The 16304-nt window shown below is 47.9% G+C and overlaps 1 long non-coding RNA gene across 3 annotated transcripts in view; it reads right to left on the reverse strand.

The window, feature by feature from the left end:
* Window positions 1-523: 523 nt before the first annotated feature.
* Window positions 524-16304, reverse strand: part of LOC115831139 — a 33487-nt gene continuing 17706 nt past the window's right edge. Inside the window, exons 2-4 of one of the 3 annotated variants that reach the window (XR_004026668.1) lie at window positions 14242-14380; window positions 6596-6788; window positions 524-1394 (exon numbers count right to left, since the gene is read on the reverse strand). This is a non-coding gene — a long non-coding RNA (uncharacterized LOC115831139). Of the gene's footprint in view, window positions 1395-3884; window positions 5316-6595; window positions 6789-14241; window positions 14381-16304 lie in introns of those variants that run through there. The other 2 variants (XR_004026666.1, XR_004026667.1) reach the window with 2 other exon arrangements.

The raw sequence follows: 16304 nt of genomic DNA on the forward strand, positions 1-16304 counted from the left end.
CAGCTCTTTCCTTCCTTAATCAGCCCCTAGCATCTCTACATAACCCGTATACACCTGGAGTTCCACATGTCCCAGTCTTGGCACTGCAGTGAATTCAAAGAAAGGGAGACCCTAGCTGGGCGCAAGGGCTCACACCTGTAATCCCAGCACTTTGGGAGGCCGAGGCAGGCGGATCACTTGAGTCCAGGAGTTCCAGACCAGGCCTGGCCAACATAGTGAAACCCCATCTCTACTAAAACTACAAAAATTAGCCGGGCTTGGTGGTACATGCCCAGTAGTCCCAGCTACTGGGTAGGCTGAGGGGGGAGAATTGCTGGAACCCAGGAGGCAGAGGTTGCGGTGAGCTGAGATCGTGCCACCACACTCTAGCAGCCTGGGCAACAGAGCAAGGCCCAGTCTCAAAAAAGCACAAAGACAAAACTAAACCCAAAAAAAAAACCACACACACACATAAAAACAAAGGTAGACTGCAATAGGAAAAATTCAGTCAAAAGCAATTCAAATAATTACTCAGTCAACCCAGTTCTATCTCAGTTCTTTATTATATATATAAACTTATTCTGTCCAGATTCCCTAGTTTTCTTTTTCTCATCTTTTTTGTTTTCTTTTGAGACAGGGCCTCACTCTGTCACCCAGGCTGGAGGATAGTGGCACAATCATGGCTCACTGCAGCCTCAATCTCCTGGGCTGAACTAGTTCTCCCACCTCAGCCTCCCAAGTAACTGGGACTACAGGTGCATGCCACCATGCTCAGCAACTTTTTGTACTTTTTGTAGAAATGCGGTCTCACTGTGTGGGACAGGCTGGTCTTGAACTCCTGGACTCAAGAAGTCCACTTGCCTCAGCCTCCCAAAGGGCCAAGATTACAAGCATGAGCCACTGCACCTGGCTGATTCCTTAGTTTTCTTTTTCTCTTTGCCCATTGCCTGGATTCCATAAGCAGAAGGAAAACCTGGGGGCTGACTTTGTAGGCAAGATTCTTTCCTCTTCAAAACGTAAATTGGTTCAAGTGGTACCAAAACTGAAACATGTTTATAACTTAACATCTTTTCTTCCTACCCCTTCAATCTCTTGAGCAATGAGAAAAGGCACTGAGCTCTTTCTTTGGTGACACATAGCCTGTGCCCTCAAAGAACACTGACACCCCGGTAACATCCATTCGAAGAGCTTATCTGTACCTCCCCTCCTTTATCCCCAAGGTCACTGGGTCAGAGCTCACGCAGTCATTCACAACATGATGTTTAACACCGAGACGCTCTGGAAGTGCTCCTTCAAGACTCAGAAGAAGACCCAGTGCTGAGACAATCGTGTTCTCTCTCTCTCTGGATCACCTCCGAGAGACAAGGACTGCCGGAGTCCCTGGCTTCCCCGGCTGCTGCCTCTCATTCCTGCGCCTGTGCAACGAGAGTTCGAAGCTGTGCAACCTTGACCAAGTTACTTACCCTCTCTAAGCATATGTTTCCCTAAATGTGAAATAGGGACGATGGTGATGTGTTTATTTCACAGGTTTAATAGAAGGATTAAATGAGAGATGCATCAAAAGCAGTGGGCACAGGGTCAAGGCTCAGTGAGCTTTCTCTTTTCTTATCAATAGACAGGTCTCCATGAGGACAGAGACTGGCTTCATCTCGACTGTAGCCTCAGGGCTGGCCACAGTGTCTGCACCCCGCAGGACTTCAGTAAATATCTGTTTATACACTAACCACAGACTTAGGCATAAAAGCCCTTTGGAAGAAAGTTGAGCATTTCATGCACCTTCAGACTGTGAAGAGCAATGATGACAATTTTAGCTTGAGAGGGTCTCAGTGCCCATTCATCACCACTGTGAAAAGGCAGAAACCAGAGCTGTGTGTTTAACTCCCAGCCCCAAAACCTGTTGGCTTTGCTTTATCACTATGAGATTCCAATGGCATCCCTTTAGAATGGGACCTCTCTCTTCTTCCCCAAGGCACCAGCCTTCGCCCCAGACCTATCCTTATTACCTGGTTCCTCCTCTCTGTACTCTGAGCCCATGCTGTGCTCGTCAGATAGCAACATGGGAGAATACAGCTGCCCAGAATGCAGGCTACAGAGTTAGATCCCCAGAACAGGATCTCAGACGGCTCCATCCTTCCTCAGCTGGGCGACCATGGCCATTGACTTGCTCTCTATGCCTGAGTTGCTCCATCTGTGAAATGACGATTGTCATAGTCCCTGCTTCAAAGACTCACTGGGAGGATTAACTGAGAAAATGCAGGGAAGGTGCTTGGAACTAAATGGTCAAAAAAAGTCCATCTGGCCAGGTGCGGTGTCTCTCGCCTGTAATCCCAGCACTTCGGGAGACCAAGGCAGGCGGATCACTTGAGGTCAGGAATTCAAGACCAGCCTGGTCAACATGGCAAAACCCCAACTCTACTAAAAATACAAAAATTAGCCAGGCATGGTGGCAGGCACCTGTAATCCCAGCTACTTGGGAGGCTGAGGCATGAGAATCGCTTGAACCTGGGAGGCAGAGATTGCAGTGAGCCGAGATGGTGCCACTGCACTCCAACCTGGGCAACAAGAGTGAAACTCTGTCTCAAAAAAAAAAAAAAAAAAGTCCATCATTCTAATTAATGGAGGCCAAATCGTCTCAGCACTTCTTTGGCTGGTCAGCACACTCCAAGCCAGTGTTATCCAATAGACCAGAGGTCTCCAGCCCCCAGACCATGGACCGGTAGTGGTCTGTGGCCTGTTAGGAACTGGGCTGCACAGAAGGAGGTGAGCAGCGGGCTAGCGAGTGAAGCTCCATCTGTATTTACAGCTGCTCCTCCTGGCTGGTGTTACTGCCTGAGCTCTGTCTCCTGTCAGATCAGCAGCAGCATTAGATTCTCATAGGAGCACCAACCCTATTGTGAACTGCATGTGGAAGGGATCTAGGTTGTGTGCTCCTTATGAGAATCTAATGCCTGATGATCTGTCACTATCTCCCACCACCCTGAGATGAGATTATCTAGTTGCAGGAAAACAAGCTCAAGGCTTGATTCTACATTATGGTGAGTTATATAATGATTTCATTATATATTATAATGTTAACAACAATAGAAATAAAGTACACAGTAAATGTAATGCACTTGAATCACCCCAAAACTTCCCCCCACAAATCCACGGAAACTGGTCCTTGGTGCTAAAAAAAAACTGGGGACCACTGCAATAGACTATTCAGTCACGGTCCAATCAAACATTCTGCGACGGCGGACTTGCTCTACTCTGCGCTGCCCAACATGGGAGCTGCTAGCCACCCACATGGGCTGTTGAGTCCTTGAAACGTGGCTGGTGAGAATGAAGAGCTGAATTTTCAATTTTCTCTTATTTTAACTAATTTTTTTTTTTTTGAGACAGAGTCTCACTCTATCCCCTAGGCTGGAGTGCAGTGGCACAATCTCACTCACTGCAACCTCCATCTCCCAGGTTCAAGCAATTCTCCTGCCTCAGCCTCCTGAGTACCTGGGATTACAGGAACCCGCCATCACGCCCGGCTCACTTTTATATTTTTGTAGAGATGGGATTTCACCATGTTGGCCAGGCTGATCTCAAACTCCTGACCTCACGTTATCTGCCCACCTTGGCCTCCCAAAGCGCTGGGGTTACAGGCGTGAGCCACCATGCCTGGCCTTAATTCATTTTTAAATCACAAAATCTAAACAGCAAGTGGCTAGGAGCCACCACAGTGTACAAGGCAGCTGTAGAATCACAGGAAATTATCAATGACCCTGTCCTGCTTCAAGTTTACTTTTCCCCCTCATGGTGAGACTCTAGATTCTTTCCTCTTCTCTCACATTTTTTAGATTTTCAGGCTTCGACCATGAAAATCAGTTCTGTCCTTCCAAGAAAATAACATTCATAACACTTACTGTATACCAGGCTGATTTCATGCTTTACATGTATTAATTTACAACAACTCTGAGGCAGGAGCTGTGATTATGCCCATTTAACAGATGAGAAAACTGAGGCACAAAGCGGTGCTGGAACTTCTCAAAGTCACACAGGTAGCAGGAGGCAGAGCTCGGATTTGAACTCACTTTGGGTTCAGCAACTCACAGCTCTCACCTATGACATAATATAACTTCTGTGGTCAAAACACTTAGACCTGGATTTCACAGGAGTCTTGTGCTTGCCTGGCTGCTAGGGAGGTTTTCATCATCTTCCTTATCTCACAGTTCAAAACCCAGGGCCTCCATGCTCTTGCTATGGTGGCCGTTCACTGGCAGGAGGCTTCTGGGAAGGTACTCCTTTTCTGTCATTTTTCTTATTCGTGGCTTTTTGTCTCATTGGTGTTTATCTGCAGAACTTTGTTTCCTTCTGCTCAATTCATAATCAGAGTGCTTTTCCTCCTGGCTGAATTCGTGTTTATGCAAAAAGAGGTTGGGCGCAGAGCCAGGCGACTGACGACACCCGGCTCGTCTGGCAAGTGGATATCAAATTGTTGTATCTCGTTCTGCCACTCGCGGCTCCTGCTGTGGGGCTGGGCCATCTGCCAGCTCTCCAAGGAGCTGGCGGGAAAGTGCTGCAATCAGAGCGAACCCACGGCCCGGGTCAGCCCGCCTCGGCACAGCACTCCAGCTGGACCCCAGTGCCTTTTGGGGACACATCTGCATTGCCAGGCAGGGCTGAGGGAGGGCCGCCTGCCTCCTGTCCATCACAGGGAAAACCTACCCTTCTCCCGTGTCCCTTCCAGGCAGCCTGTGTGGGGATTGCTGCATTAACCTTTAATATGGCTAAAATGTTTTCCTTCAATGACAGTAATGCTGCCAGAACCCATCAAGATACCCAGGAACTGATGTGCCTTGGCACATGATGCTGCAAAGATGGGATTCCTGGCAGCCTTTGCATCTGTTGCTCACAGCCCACGAGCATCTCCACTGTCCAGCAGGGCTTCTCTCACAGTCAGGGCAGAAAGAGAGTCCATCTGGAGCAGGCTCGGATTTTAAATGAATGTCCCCGGTAATTTAACATGATCGATGGCTGAGATATTTCACCAAGTTCAGGAGTCCCGGTTATCAGAGAAAGGCAGCCAGCCATGATTGTAAGACCTGGGCAAACCGTACAAACCAGACGGCAGGTCTCACCCCTCCCCAGAGAGCTCCAGAGAGTATCAAAGAGTGAAACAGCAGAGGGATGGTCTGGGTGGGGTCATCGTGGCTGGCCAGGGTCTGTGACAGCACCTCGTTAGGCTACTCCCAAGAGGAAATTTGGAGAGAGGGTGGGAGGGCAGCTGTCAGTGTAAGCCAAGTCTCCTGGAAAATAACTTTCAAACTTTGGAGGATTGTGAGCAAGATGGGACCAGCAACTTCTATCTAAAAGAATGTTAATAGCAAGATAACTCATCCTAATATTGGTCCAAGCTAGGTCTTTATTATGCATCATAAAGGCTCTGAGAATAACGATGTAACCTCCAAAAGGGCTGGGGCTTTGAAGAATCTCAGGCAACTGGCTTCCTTCTGCTCAGTGACTCCCCTGGAGCACAGCAAAGCAAGGAAACACTTAGAGCCAAGCTTGAGTTCTGAATTTCAAATACAGGGAGTCCATCTCTTTCTACCCAATTGTTCCCTAGATGAGTAACTAACTCCTTCCCGTTAACTGCACGTACTTCCTACCAAAGCACAAGCACAATGGGCTGTCCATGAGCCTCCCCCAAACATGTGCACCTTGTGACATAAATTCTGTCACCCAAAGAGACCAGACTAAATGCAAAACCAAAGTGGGGCCTTTCCTTGAATTACAGGTTCTAAAGAGTTTTGGACCCTCTACAAACCCCAAGAGTTAGGAATTCCCTGTAAGAAGCACCAGCCCTTGTTTTAAAGAGGCAATTTAAGAATAATAGCCATGCTGATGCCACACTATGCTAAGGGAGAATAATGAACCTAATAAAACTAGCGATTTTCCAATTGCTTTTGCTGCTGGAAACACTGATTACGCTAATTAAAGGGTAGAATAGTAAATACCCACTCTTTTGCATCCAATTAAGTGTTCAGATTATTTCTCAGAAGTGTTTGTTGAAAATAGCACTTCTGATAATCATGGGTCCCAAATAAACAGAGTCAAGTGTGGTGTGGTACGTGTGTGAGTGTGTGTGTGTGTGTGTGTGTGTGCACATGTGTCTTTCTGGAGCTCATTTTATGGAGATCCTACATAGCTCCCCAAATTCCTATGAGACCAGATAAGAAAAATCACAGTTTCCTAAGACTATAGCTTGGGATATATTTGGAAAAGGTGTGTATTGAGAACACAGCATACGGAAACTATTTCACGTTAGCAATATCTGTGATTTAACATTGCAAACATCAGAAATACAACTGGTTCTTCAGAGCCACCTAAGTCCCTCACGATGGCAATATTAGCTTCTTCTAAATAATAAATTAGCCAAACTATGTTCTACAGCGTTAGAAGTTTCATCCTTCTAGTCAATGTCACATTTCAAGGCAAAATCGATTTATATGTAAGTTAACAAAAGTGCTGTCACTAAAAATTGAGAATTATGTCTAATGCCAATCAGAAATGGAATAAATAAGTATTAGAGGATTTGCAAGTTAAAGCAACCATAGAAATGCTATTATCAGGAAGGAAAATGTATTACCTGCAGAGGTTACAGATAAGACGCTAGAACCCAGAAGAGAAAGAATCTCTGTAAATATTTCCATTAAGTTAATCAAGAGTAGCTGGGTACGGTGGCTCATGCCTGTAATCCCAGCACTTTGGGAGGCCAAAGCGGGTGGATCACGAGGTCAGGAGTTCGACACCAGCCTGGCCAACATGGTGAAACCCTGTCTCTGTTAAAAATACAAAAAATTAGCAGGGCGTGGTGGCGTGCACCTGTAATCCCACCTACCCGGGGGGCTGAGGCAGGAGAATTGCTTTACTACAGAAAGCAGAGGTTGCAGCGAGCCAAGACCACACCATTGCACTCCAGCCTGGGTGACAGATCACGGCTCCGTTTTGAAAAAAGAAAAAGAAAGAAAGTTAATTAGGAGTGAGAATAGGATGAGTTTTTCACTCACAAAAGGAGATGAGATTCATGCATTCTTTCAACATGCATTCCATCAATAGTGAGCACCTGCTCTGAGCTAGGCCCATTCTAGGTCCCAGGAAATGGTTAGCCAACCAGAAATGGCCCCTGATTTGGAGCTCACATTTTAGAGCAGCTAAACGGACAGAAAACAAGTAAGCAAATTAAGATCATCTTAAATTGGGGGAAGTTCTTTAGAGAAGCATTTCCACAAAGCTGAATCACATCATAGACTCTGACTGCCAGGCGGTAGGGAAGCTAATATCTCACCTGCCTGTGGATAGCAGAGCTTCTGAGGCCTTGCAAAGTATTTAGTACTAAGATTTCTGTCTTAGGTCAAGTTCCCTAAAAGCAGAGCCTGAGGCAGGGATTAAGTGGGTGTAATTGATTCAGGAAGAACTCTCAGGAGATAGGAGTAAGGAAAACACCATATGGCAGGGAAGGAGCAAAGTAAGATAGGGTCGCAGCTGGAGACTGGCTCCAGTCTGATCTCACAGGAACTCCAGAAGATGAACCGCACCACCATGTTATCCCAGCCTAAGGACTTTTGTTCTCGTGTGTCGGCCGGTCCCTGGCCAAGGGCTGCAGACTCTCTTGGGGCCCCAGCAGACTGGAGGAGAAGGAGCATGGTCTGTGGTCTACTCTTTTGTGCACACCCACCCACCTCTTCCCCAGCTGACACTGCTGGAGGAGGAGAGGGAGAGATGTCATCTCCTCCTATGGCCATCTGTGGGATGGCAATGGCCCTTTTCCTGTTGGGTGTAATCTGCTGCCATCTCTTGCTGTCTGCAGCCTGACACAGAAGGGTGAAGGTCACCAGGTTCCACTGACAAGGGTCTTTGTCTCAAGCAGCAACCCTAGGACAGCAGGTCCCTTGCAAGATTCAGCAACATTTCATGACTGTCTGCAACACACCCTATGCCTCTGATGGAAGGAACCCAATGCCCCATGCTGCACCCATTTCTACCAGACTGGGTTCCCTGATCTCAATTTCCCTCTGCAGTCCCCAACTCTGGAGTCTGCAGACACATTTCAGATCCATCCTTAGTACCTCCCAGGAGGCAGAAGCCAGAGGAAATAATCCTTGCCCCAGTGCACCTGACCATGCCACCTCACTGCATGCTTTTTCTCCCTCTCCAGGAAAAATCAAGCTTGTTGAATACTTACCAATGTGCCCACATGCATTTAGTCCCCACAACCACTTCGTGGGGCAGCATTATCATCCCCAAGTTACAGACGAGGAAACTGAGGAGAGCATTTATATAACATGCATCTAAGTGGTGGAAAAAGGATCTAACCAGGTAGTGCGGCACCAGAGCACACTTTTTTGTTGTTCAGAGACATGGGGTCTCTGTCCCTCAAACTGGAGTGCAGTGGCCTGATCATAGCTCACTGCAGCCTTGAACTCCCGGGCTCCAGCAATCTTCCCACCTCAGCCTCCCAAGTAGCTGGGACTACAGGCATTCACCACCAACTCAGCTAACTTTAAAAAACATTTTTCTAGAGATAGGGTCTGATCCCAAACTCCTGACTCCAAGCGATCCTCCTGCCTCGGCCTCCCAAAGTGCTGGGATTACAGTCATGAGCCCCCGCGCCCAGCCCAGAGCACTTTTTTTTTTTTTTTTTTGAGACGGAGTCTCACTCTGTCGCCCAGGCTGCAGTGCCGTGGCAAGATCTCAGCCCAGAGCACGCTTTTAACCACGATATCATTCTGCCTCTGGGTAGGTTAGTCAAGCTCTGTACCTCATCAGATGTCTGTAGAGAGAAGGAGACATCAGTCTCCCCTTCTTCCAAACACCCCCAAATTTTACAAGTGATTTTTCTCAGATCCCTCAGCATCAGGAATGGGGATAAGCAGGGCAGCCTGTCCACTTCCCAATAGCCCAGGAGATATCCCAAGATTACATCTCATTGGCTCTGACTAGGACATGAGCTCAAAGCTGAACCAGTTGCTGTAGCCATGGCATGCAGCATCCTCGGTCCTCTGGCCAGGCCAGAGCTACATCCCACCTCTGGATCCTCGGGTTGAGTCAATACATCTTCAACCAGGCACAGACTGAAGCTCAAGGGAGAGTCAGAGTAATGTGACCCAGCCCACCAGGAAGTGGGTGCTGAGCAGGCAAGCATTCATCACCCACTGCACACACCAGGGAAGGCTTGTGGTGGCTTAGTCCCACCTGGGGGCAAAGAAAAGAGTGCCTACTCCGTGCCAAAATGTGATGCTCAACACTGTAACTTAAAGCTAGCTGGCTTTGTAATCCCAGCTACTTGGGAGGCTGAGGCAGGAGAATCACTTGAATCCAGGAGGCAGAGGTTGCAGCGAGCCAAGATCACGCCATCGCACTCTAGCCTGGGTGACAAGAGAAAAATTCTGTCTCAAAAACAAACAAACAAACAAACAAACAAAAAAGCTAGCTGGCTTAATCCTCACAAGGATGCCATCTATTTTTTGGCATTCTACAGGTAGAAACACTGAGACACAGGGAAATTTTAAAACTGACCACCAGCCGGGCGTGGTGTCTCATGCCTGTAATCCCAGCACTTTGAGAGGCTGAGGCAGGAGAATTACTTGAACCTAGGAGTTCAGGACCAGACTGGGCAACATAGTGAGACCTCATCTCTACAAATATTAAAAAAAAAAAAAAATTAGGGCTAGGCGCAGTGGCTCACACATGTAATCCCAGCACTCTGGGAGGCCAAGGCAGGTGGGTCACTTCAGCCCAGGGGTTCGAAACCAGCCTAGCCAACACGACAAAACTCTATCTCAACTAAAAATACAAAACTTAGCTGGGCATAGTGGCACATGTCTATAATCCCAGCTACTTGGGAGGCTAAGGCATGAGAATGGCTTGAACCCAGGAGTCAGAGGTTGCAGTGAGCTGAGATCGTGCCACTGCACTCCAGCCTAGCTGACAGAGCGAGACCGTGTCTCAAAAAAAAAAAAAAAAAATAGGTACTGTGGCACATGCCTGTGGCCCCAGCTACTCAAGAGGCTGAGGTGGGAGGATCGCTTAAGCCCAGGAGTTCAAGGGTGCAATGAGCTATGATTGTACCACTGCACCACTATTTATATTTGTATATGTATATATGTACGTGTATATATACACATATATATACACGCATGTATGTATGTGTATATATACACATATACACACGTATGTGTATATATGTTTATATATGTGTGTATATACATATGTGTGTGTATATATAAAAAAACACACACACACAGAATCACCACCAACAACTCAGAAATTACCATCTCCCTCTATTCTAAGGAATTATTTTTCGTTTTGCCATCTCTGAAGTTGGAATACACCTTACAATCACTGGAATGTCACGGTCTCGTTGGCAGCATTTTTCTGCTTAGTAGCCCATAAAATAATAGCACATCTTGTAACTAACAGTGTTGTAGATGCTATGAGATCCTGGGGAAGCCCAGAATCTAACTCCACCCTGCCTGACTCCAAAGATCACATATTTTCTACGCCTTTGGACTGCGGCACAGATGTAGACAACTCGAGCTTTGCTGATTGTGACAACGGTATGAGAAATGGCCCTGATGGAATTTTCTTCTTGTACTTGCAGGGGAACAAAGTGGCATCATCCCACTATTCCAGGGGAGCTGCTAAATACGAGGGTGAGGCTGTCCAGCAGTCCCTGGTGGAGTCCTACACTCACCCAAAGAGCAAAGAGACAGAGCGGAGGGAGAACATCGATACCATCATGAACTGGTTCACCAAGGAAGACTTTGACTTTGTGACTCTGTGCTACAGAGAGCCAGATAACGTGGGACATCGATTCGGGCTAGAGGCAGAGAACAGGAAGTTGATGATTCAGCAAATCGACAGGACCATCGGGTATCTGGTGGGAGCCACTGAGAAGCACAGCCTGCAGAGCACTTCAGTGTCATCATCACGTGAGACCATGGGATGACCACCATGAAGAAGAGACCCAATGCCAACAAGATCCCCTTGTCCAACTACATCAAGTTCAGGGACTTGGTCAAGTTTGATATTGTGGGCTACGGTGGCTTTGGGATGCCCCTGCCCAAACTGGGGCAAGAGGAAGCCCTTTACCAGGCACTGAAGAATGCGTACCCTCCCCTCCACGTCTACAAGGAGGAAGAGTTTCCAGAATACTTCCACCTCGCTAAACATGAGCCGGTTCTGCCAATCGTGATGTATGCCAACTCTGGTTACAGTATCAATGGGGTAATTTCATTCTAAAATGAATAAAGTCACCTTGTATCTAGGAGACAACCATTAGGGAAGGGTGGTTCTGCAAAAATCAAACATAAGTGCACAGCCGGGCACAGTGGCTCATGCCTATAATCCCAGCACTTTGGGAGGCTGAGGCAGGTGTATCACCTGAGGTCAGGAGTTTGAAGCCAGCCTGGCCAACATGGTGAAACTCCAACTCTACTAAAAATACAAAAATTAGCCGGGCGTGGTGGCGCGCATCTGTAGTTCCAGCTACTCTGGAGGCTGAGGCAGGAGAATCGCTTGAACCTGGGAGGCAGAGGTTGCAGTGAGCCAAGATCGTGCTACTGCACTCCAGTCTGGGCAACAGAATGAGACCCTGTCTCAAAAAAATAAAATTAATATAATAAAACAAAACAAAATAAAATAAAATGAGTGCACACACTAGGAGTTGTAGCCCACAGGGTCCTAAATGTTCCCCACCCCCACCCAACCAATGCTGCCCCAAATTACCATTATACAAGATTAATGACCAATTCAACTTGACAAGGCTGATTTAAAAATAAAAATAAGGCTAGCCATGGTGGTTCACACCTGTAATCTCAGTGCTTTGGGACGCCAAGACAGGAGGATTGCTTAAGGCCAGGAGTTCAAGACCAGCCAGGGCAACATAGGGAGACTCCATCTCTACAAAAAAAAACAAACAAAAAAATAAATAGCCAGACACAGAGATGCGTGCCTGTAGTCCCAGCTACTCAGGAGGCTGAGGTGGCAGGATTTCTTGAGCCCAGGAGGTCAAGCCTGCAGTAAGCTGTGATTGCACCACTGCACTCCAGCTTGAGCAACAGACAAAGACCCCGTCTCTAAAACATAAATAAACAAATAATAAAAAACAAACACCAACTTCATTATTCAAAATTGTGCATAGCACTTCACTAAACATTGAATAGCAGTTCTTTCATTTTTGCCTTCCCAACAACCCTATAAAATAGATGTTCTTAGTTCCACCATTTTAAAGAAGAAATCAAAACCTAGAGAGAAGTGACTTGAAATTAAAAATGTAGGGTTGGGCTGGGTGCAGTGGCTCACACCTGTAATCCCAGCACTTTAGAAGGCTAAGGTAGGTAGATTGCTTGAGCCCAAGAGTTTGAGACCAGCCTAGGCAACACAGTGAAACACTATCTCTACAAAAAATGGAAAAAAATGTAGCTGGGCGTAGTGGCACATGCCTGTGGTCCCAGCAACTCAGGAGGCTGAGGTGGGACAATTGCTTGAGCCCAGGGGTGTTGAGGCTGCAGTGAGCCATGATCACGCCACTGTGAGATAGGAGGCAGGACTTGACTCCACAGGCAGGGCTGGGACACCACACCAAATTGAGAACTAGCTAAAACAGGGCTGGGGCAGAAGCAGCTTTCCATCAGATATGCTTACCAGTGTGCCACGTGAGTTTACTATTGCCATGGCAACACCCGGGAGTTACTGCCCCTTTCCATGGCAATGACCCAAAGACTCAAAAGTTACTACCCATGTTCTAGAAATTCCTGCATAAACTGCTCTTTAATCTGCATGCAATTAAAAGTGCGTATAAATGTGATTGCAAACTCTCTGCCTCCAAGGTAGCCCTGCCCTACAGGAGCAGTCACAGGGCTGTAACGCTGCCTCTTCAGTAAAGCTGTTTTCTTCTATACCTCCGGCTTGCCCTTGAATTCTTTCCTGGGCAAAGGCAAGAACTCTCACGTGCTATTGAGAGGTGACAGCGTGCTGGCAGCCCTCGAGCTCACTCTCAGAGCCTCCTCTGCCTGGGCTCCCACTTTGGCGGCACTTGAGGAGCAGTTCAGCCTGCCACTGCACTGTGGGAGCCCCTTCCTGGGCTGGCCGAGGCTGGAGCCGGCTTCCTCAGCTTGCGGGGAGGTGTAGAGGGAGAGGCGCAGGCGGGAACCGGGACTGGGCAGCGGCACTTGCAGGCCAGCGTGAGTTGCGGGTGGGCATGGGCTCAGCGGGCCTCGCACGCAGAGCAGCCAGCCAGCCCCGCCGGCCCCGGGCAGTGAGGGGCTTAGCACCTGGGCCAGCAGCTGCTGTGCTCTATTTCTGGCCGGGCCTTAGCTGCCTCCCTGCAGGGCAGGGCTCAGGACCTGCAGCCTGCCATGCCTGAGCCTCGTCACTACCCACCCTGGCTCCTGCACAGCCAGAGCCTCCCCAATGAGAGCCGCCCCCTGCTCCACGGCGCCCAGTCCCATCGACCACCCAAGGGCTGAGGAGTGCCAGCCCACAGCACGGGACTGGCAGGCAGCTCCGTCTGTGGCCCCTGCGCAGGATCCACTTGGTGAAGCCAGCTGGGCTCCTGAGTCTGGTGGGGACTTGGAGAACATTTATATCTAGCTAAGGGGTATTTACAATACACCAATTGGCACTCTGTATCTAGCTCAAGGTTTGTAAACACACCAACCAGCACCCTGTGTCTAGCTCAGGGTTTGTGAATGCACCAACGGACACTCTGTAACTAGCTAATCTAGTAGGGACTTGGAGAACTTTTGTGTCTAGCTCAGGGATTGTAAATGCACCAGTCAGCACCCTGTCAAAATGGACCAATCAGCAATCTGTAAAACAGACCAATCGGCTCTCTGTAAAATGGACCAATCGGCAGGATGTGGGTGGGGCCAGATAAGGGAATAAAAGCAGGCTGCCCCAGCCAGCAGTGGGAACCCGCTTCGGTCCCCTTCCACAGTGTGGAAGCTTTGTTCTCTTGCTCTTTGCAATAAATCTTGCTGCTGCTCACTCTTTGGGTCAACACTGCCTTTACGAGCTGTAACACTCACCGCGAAGGTCTGCAGCTTCACTCTTGGAGCCAGCGAGACTATGAACCCACCGAGAGGAACAAACAACTCCAGACGCGCCGCCTTAAGAGCTGTAACACTCACCTTGAAGGTCTGCAGCTTCACTGCTGAAGCCAGCGAGACCACGAACCCACCAGAAGGAAGAAACTCCGGACACGCCACCTTTAAGAACTGGGACACTCACCGCGAGGGTCTGCAGCTTCATTCTTGAAGTCAGTGAGAACAAGAACCCACCAGTTCTGGACACACTGTACTCCACTTCGGGGCTCCCCTGCCCTGCATCAACTGCACTCTGGCCTGGGTGGCAGAGAGAGAGATCCTATCTTAAAAAAAAAGGAAGAAATGTAAGGTTAGGTGCTGTCCCCAAGCCTGCATGGCTGATGAGTATACAGAGTACACAAAGATCACCGAAAAAGTCACCATAAAGGCCCCCTGCCACTGGTTCTCATTTGCCCATATCAAAAAATATGCAAGCCTGTTCATACAAACACACACAGAGATGCTCGTGGCAAAATTATTCATAATTGTCAAAAGCTGGCAACAACACAAATGCCCATCAACAACAGACGAATGGACCAACAAGTACAGTCTACCCGTGTGATGGAACATTAATCAGCCAAAATATGGAATGAAGGGCTGATTCATGCTACAACCTGGATACACCTTGAAACCATTAGGCTAAGTGAAAGAAGCCAGACACCAAAGGACAAATATTAGATGATTCTATTTATATATATATATATATATATATATATGCTCAGAATACGAAAATCCAAGGAAACAGAAAGTAGATTAATGGTTGCCAGGAGCCAGGGGTGGGGATAGTCAGGGGGAAATAAGGCGTGACTGCTAATGGATACAGGGTTTCTTCTGAGGTAATTAAAATTTCTAAAATTGATGGTGGTGATGGCTGCACAACTCTGAATATATTAAAAACCACTGAATTATACACTTTATTTATTTATTTAGAGACAAGTTCTGGCTCTGTTACCCAGGCTGGAGTGCAGTGGTGTAATCTCAACTCACTGCACCCTCCACCTCCCGGGCTCAAACCATCCTCCCACTTCAGCCTCCTCAGTAGCTGGGACTACAGACACACACCACCATGCCCAGCTAATTTTTTTGTATTTTTGGTCGAGACAGGGTTTTGCCATGTTGCTCGGGCTCATCTCAAACTCTTGGGTCCAAGCGATCCTCCCACCTCAGCCTCCCAAAGTGCTGGGATTACAAGTGTGAGCCACCATGCCCGGCCAAATTGCACACTTTAAATGGGTAAATTGTACGGTACGTGAATTATCTTTCAATAAAGCTGTTATTAAAAAGCAGCTTTAAGGGCCAGGCATAAGGGCCATGCCTGTAATCTCAGCACTTTGAGAGGCCAAGGCAGGAGGATCACTTGAGCCCAGGAGTTCAAGACCAGCCTAGACAACATGGCAAAACCTGGTCTCTACAAAAAATTCAAAAATTAGGCTTGGCATGGTGGCTCATGCCTGTAATCCCAGCACTCTGGGAGGCCCAGGTGGGTGGATCACTTGAGGTCAGGAGTTCAGGACCAGCCTGGCCAACATGGTGAAACCATGTCGCTACTAAAAATATTTTTTAAAAATTAGCCAGGCATGGTAGTGGGTGCCGAGGCTGAGGCAGGAGAATCAATTGAACCCGAGAGGTGGAGGTTGCAGTGAGCCGAGATTACGCCACTGCACTCCAACCTGCTGGGCGACAGAGTGAAACTTCATTTCAAATAAAAAAACTAAAAATTAAAAATTAGCCAGCAGTGGTGGCTCGTGTTTGTAGTCCCAGCTACTCAGGAGGCTAAAGTGGGAGGATTGCTTGAGCCCAGGAGGTTGAGGCTGCAGTGAGCCAAGACTGTGTCACTGCACTCTGGCCTCAGCAACAGAACAAGACCGTGTTTCACAATTTTAAAAACAATTAAAAAACAAGCCTAAAGAAAACACAAAAACCAATGCTAACTGTGACACATAAATGAGATGGTCTATTTTTTGTTAACTACCAACTAACAATTCACGGCAGAAACAAAGTTTAAATGATGCTATAGCCGGGCGCGGTGGCTCACGCCAGTAATCCCAACACTTTGGGAGGCTGAGGTGGGTGGATCACCTGAGGTCAGGAGTTTGAGACCAGCCCGGTCAACATGGTGAAACCCCGTCCCTACTAAAAATACAAAAATTAGCCGGGCGTGGTAGCGAGTGCCTATAATCCCAGCTACTCGGGAGGCTGAGGCAGGAG

Source organism: Nomascus leucogenys, chromosome 18 (assembly GCF_006542625.1).
Source record: "Nomascus leucogenys isolate Asia chromosome 18, Asia_NLE_v1, whole genome shotgun sequence".
NCBI lineage: Eukaryota > Metazoa > Chordata > Mammalia > Primates > Hylobatidae > Nomascus > Nomascus leucogenys.